This window comes from Carassius carassius, chromosome 26 (assembly GCF_963082965.1).
Source record: "Carassius carassius chromosome 26, fCarCar2.1, whole genome shotgun sequence".
Lineage (NCBI taxonomy): Eukaryota > Metazoa > Chordata > Actinopteri > Cypriniformes > Cyprinidae > Carassius > Carassius carassius.
In genome coordinates, this window is record NC_081780.1 from 31,566,478 (window position 1) to 31,572,477 (window position 6,000).

The following is a 6,000-nucleotide window of genomic DNA, read 5'->3' on the forward strand; positions in this document are numbered from 1 at the left end:
TTTTTTTCCCGGGAAGTTTTTTCCCCCCAGACATGTTGCTTTCTGCGTTTCCACCACTGTGTAAAGTACCGGGAAGATTAGGCAAATAGACTGGTGACGTAGGTCTGCGCGCGTTTCTCAATACAAAGTGCACTGATTTTGGACGTGCATCCTCGGTAGTTCAGACTTTGTGCATTCGTCTCGGGAGTGTGATGTCCGCGAGAGCAAGTCCAGTAAATCTGTAAACAGCAGCGTACTTGATAACATCAGTCAGCTCGCTTTGGCTACTGCAGTTTTCCTCTCTCTTTATTTACAATAAAACGAAGTAGGATATCAAATACCACTGCCTCCTTTCGTTTTCATTTAAACATAATAACAGCTGCAGAAATGTACTTAGTTCAGGGATATGTGTATATACAGCCATTACAATGAAACGAAATATTATATAGATTTGCCTTTTTTATTTTCATGTTATCATATAGATAAATTTAATACAGACCAAAGAAAACCTGTTAGATTTACCCCGCAGCTGAATTATATGTAATGTTTAACCACTAAAGAGACATCAGAGCCAGCGGCACACATCAGAAGGTCTAGCCGAGGAGAGACTGCATCTCGGTGGATAGATGATCACTGAGCTCCCGCTGGTCGCGTGGAGCTCACCGTCTCTGAGATCGGCGAAACACATTTTTAAATAGGCGCTGTCTTTATAAATAAACCACAGATTTGAGTTTTAAACAACTACATTCTCGACTGAAATACTTTATATTATTATTAGAATTATATTTCATGACACAATAACTGTAATATTTTGAAAATGATCCGAATAAATGGTGGTTGAACCCAACCAATGCTGCGTGAACTCAACCAATCAGGATGTTTAGCGGCCAAGTCCCGCCCCCGGTTCTGGAAGTTCAGGAACTTTGAAAAAGTACCACCTCGCCAGCAGGGACTTTCTGAGGGGCAATTTTTTACCCGGAACTTTATTTAGTTCCTGGTTCCTGCGGTGGAAACACACCAAGTACCAGCCCAAAGTCCCTAGTTCCTGGGTAAAGTTCCTGCGGTGGAAACGCGGCACTACAGAGCAAACAGGTCCTTTTTTAGCAAACCTTTTTCAACTCGCGGCCCACACAACCACATACATATGTTTGCGTGGCCCATTGCAAAAAAATTTAACTGACCCCGCTATTGTTGGGTTAATAACTTAGTACTCAGAAACTAGATTGTTAACTGCATTTATTGAATGAACTAGGGCTGTGCGATATGAAAAAAAAAAAAAAAACTATCGCGATTTCTTTTATCAATTTTGCTATTTTGATTTTAATCGCAATTTTTCACACATAGTAAGTGTAACAAAATTTCTAGACTTATGGCAAAAAATATAAATAAATAAATCCTGTGTCCAGGGACCTTTTTTTTTCTTTTTTGCAATGCATTGTTTATAGAGCTCATGAATTGTAGCGGTCCCTCAGGTGTTGAAATAAATTTGTTATACATTATACAGGTTCACACGTAGGTGTACAGGCTTACTCCGTTTGCAGTGTGTATACAGTATGTGTAAACGGTGCAGAAGCAGCAGCGAGAGCGCGTTACTGTAACGCGAAAGCACATTAAAATAATGCACGAGTGCAAATCTCTCTGTTCGCACACAGATTTCCTTTGCGCTGTCACAAAACCGTGCTTGCTCAGATACACGCTGCACTGCGCGGAGAGAGTGTGCACACTTAAAACGTGTCTCCTCTCACTTAAAACTGCATCCTGTGCGCTCACAACTATCTCTATGCTCATGTGCTAGATATGAATTATTTTCGCATGTTTTTATCTCTAGCCTTTTACCGTGTGCAGTGTGAACGCTCTGATCCGTTAACATGGGCTCAGAAAAAAGGCGCATCACAGATAGTGTGTGAACCTGGAGTTAGGCATATGCCCAGTCTGTTCTGATCTCGCGCTAGGCACGCTGCATTCTGATTGGATCGGACAGCATACTCTGGGAGGTCAGGGCCACGGAAAATCGTGCACGCTCAAATCCTGATTTTATGATGATTAATATTAATCGCACAGCCCTAGAATGAACTGGCAATGAACAGAAAATAACTCAAACTGCCACCGCTCAGCAAAACGGGAAAATCAGATCCAGGCAGAGCTCGGCAGTGGGTAGACAGTCAGCAGAGCCAGCAGTCAGGAGGGAACATGCTGACAGCCATTTATGTATGTTTGAATTTGTTGTTCTGTAGCATATGCAGCAAAAATATAAATTGGTGGTTTATTCCAGAGACAAAAGGACTTTGTTTATTCTTAAATCATACAGCAAGCTCGAATAGTGGAATCAAAGTTACAGTTGAATATTTATTTTTTGTTATTTAATTATATATATGAAATGTTATTATGTCATGACTTAGACATTTTTACATATATTAACAATATTATTATTTATTTTAATAGCAATTGGCGGCCTACCTGCAATACCACCATGGCCCACAGGTTGAAAACTGCTGTAGATGATAAAATCAACATGGGACTGCATTGCATTCAACATCTAGACAGACCAGAGACTTATGTGAAAATCCTGTTTGTGTACTTCAGCTCAGCTTTTAACACTATCATCCCAATCCTCCTCCTCATCCAGCACTCTTACGATTAGCACTGGCGCCCCCCAGGGTAGCTCTCCCGCTACACCAATGACTGCACGTCTAAAGACTGCACGTCTAAAGACTTTTCTATGTACACAAAAGGCCTAAATCTCTTAAATATTGTTCACAAATCTGTCTAAATCTGTGTTAGGGAGCCCTTCTCTTTTGCCAAGATAATCCATCCACCTCACAGATGTGACATTTTAAGATGCTAAAAGGCCACTCTAAAATGTGCAGTTTTATCACAGCACAATACCACAGATGTTACAAGTCTTGAGTGAGCGCGCAATTGGCATGCTGACTGCAGGAATGTCTACAAGAGTTATGGACTCACAACCACAGATCACATATAACCACACCAGCCCAGGACCTCCACATCCAGCATCTTCACCTTCAAGAGGATCTGAGACCAGCCACCCAGACAGATGCTGCAACAATCGGTTTTCATAACCAAAGAATTTCTGCACAAACTGTCAGAAACCATCTTAGGGAAGCTCATCTGCATGCTCGTCGTCCTCATCGGGGTCTCGACCTGACTGCCTGACTTTGTCGTCGTAACAAACACATTCGATGGTATCTGGCACTTTGGAGAGTTGTTTTCTTAATGGATGAATCATGGACAGGTGGCAGACAGCATGTATGGCGTCGTGTGGGTGAGCGGTTTGCTGATCTCAGTGTTGTCTAACAAAACTAGAGGTATTTCGTATTGCTTGGCGGGAAAGTAACATATCCTACAGAAAAGCATTAAAAACTGCTAGATCCGATTACTTTTCTTCTCTTTTAGAAGAAAACAAACATAACCCCAGGTATTTATTCAATACAGTGGCTACATTAACGAAAAATAAAGCCTCAACAAGTGTTGACATTTCCAAACACCACAGCAGTAATGACTTTATAAACTACTTTACTTCTAAAATCGATACTATTAGAGATAAAATTGCAACCATTCAGCCGTCAGCTACAGTATCACATCAGACAGTGCACTATAGACCCCCTGAGGAACAGTTCCACTCATTCTCTACCATAGGAGAGGAAGAATTGTATAAACTTGTTAAATCATCTAAACCAACAACATGTATGTTAGACCCTATACCATCTAAGCTCCTAAAAGAGGTGCTTCCAGAAGTCATAGATCCTCTTCTGACTATTATTAATTCCTCATTGTCATTAGGATATGTCCCCAAAACCTTCAAACTGGCTGTTATTAAGCCTCTCATCAAAAAACCACAACTTGACCCCAAAGAACTAGTTAATTATAGACCAATCTCGAATCTCCCTTTTCTGTCCAAGATACTAGAAAAGGTGGTATCCACACAATTATATTCCTTCTTAGAGAAAAATGGTATATGTGAGGATTTCCAGTCAGGATTTAGACCGTATCATAGTACTGAGACTGCTCTCCTTAGAGTTACAAATGATCTGCTCTTATCATCTGATCGTGGTTGTATCTCTCTATTAGTTTTATTGGATCTTAGTGCTGCGTTTGACACAATTGACCACAATATTCTTTTGCATAGACTTGAACACTTTGTTGGCATCAGTGGAAGTGCATTAGCATGGTTTAAATCGTACTTATATGACCGCCATCAGTTCGTAGCAGTGAATGAAGATGTATCCTATCGATCACAAGTGCAGTATGGAGTACCTCAAGGCTCAGTACTAGGGCCGCTACTCTTCACGCTTTATATGTTACCCTTGGGAGATATCATCAGGAAACATGGTGTTAGCTTTCACTGTTATGCTGATGATACTCAGCTCTATATTTCTTCGCAGCCCGGTGAAACACACCAATTTGAAAAACTAATGGATTGCATAGTCGAAATAAAAAACTGGATGACGAGTAATTTCTTACTGCTAAATTCTGAAAAAACAGAAGTGTTAATTATAGGACCTAAAAACTCTGCTTGTAATAACCTAGAACACTGTCTAAGACTCGATGGTTGCTCTGTCAATTCTTCATCATCAGTTAGGAACCTAGGTGTGCTATTTGATCGCAATCTTTCCTTAGAAAGCCACGTTTCTAGCATTTGTGAAACTGCATTTTTCCATCTCAAAAATATATCTAAATTACGGCCTATGCTCTCAATGTCAAATGCAGAAATGTTAATCCATGCATTTATGACCTCAAGGTTAGGTTATTGTAATGCTTTATTGGGTGGTTGTTCTGCACGCTTAGTAAACAAACTACAGCTAGTCCAAAATGCAGCAGCAAGAGTTCTTACTAGAACCAGGAAGTATGACCATATTAGCCCGGTCCTGTCAACACTGCACTGGCTCCCTATCAAACATCGTATAGATTTTAAAATATTGCTTATTACTTATAAAGCCCTGAATGGTTTAGCACCTCAGTATTTGAATGAGCTCCTTTTACATTATAATCCTCTACGTCCGCTACGTTCTCAAAACTCAGGCAATTTGATAATACCTAGAATATCAAAATCAACTGCAGGCGGCAGATCCTTTTCCTATTTGGCGCCCAAACTCTGGAATAACCTACCTAACATTGTTCGGGAGGCAGACACACTCTTGCAGTTTAAATCTAGATTAAAGACCCATCTCTTTAACCTGGCTTACACATAACATACTAATATGCTTTTAATATCCAAATCCGTTAAAGGATTTTTAGGCTGCATTAATTAGGTAAACCGGAACCGGAAACACTTCCCATAACACCCTATGTACTTGCTACATCATTAGAAGAATGGCATCTACGCTAATATTAGTCTGTTTCTCTCTTGTTCCGAGGTCACCGTAGCCACCAGATCCAGTCTGTGTCCAGATCAGAGGGTCACTGCAGTCACCCGGATCCAGTACGTATCCAGACCAGATGCTGGATCAGCACCTAGAAAGGACCTCTACATCCCTGAAAGACAGCGGAGACCAGGACAACTAGAGCCCCAGATACAGATCCCCTGTAAAGACCTTGTCTCAGAGGAGCACCAGGACAAGACCACAGGAAACAGATGATTCTTCTGCACAATCTGACTTTGCTGCTGCCTGGAATTGAACTACTGGTTTCGTCTGGTCAGAGGAGAACTGGCCCCCCAACTGAGCCTGGTTTCTCCCAAGGTTTTTTTCTCCATTTTGTCACCGATGGAGTTTCGGTTCCTTGCCGCTGTCGCCTCTGGCTTGCTTAGTTGGGGACACTTCATCTACAGCGATATCATTGACTTGATTGCAAATAAATGCACAGACACTATTTAACTGAACAGAGATGACATAACTGAATTCAATGATGAACTGCCTTTAACTATCATTTTGCATTATTGACACTGTTTTCCTAATGAATGTTGTTCAGTTGCTTTGACGCAATGTATTTTGTTTAAAGCACTATATAAATTAAGGTGACTTGACTGGACTTGACCTTTCAGTGCGCTCTTCAATCTGCCGA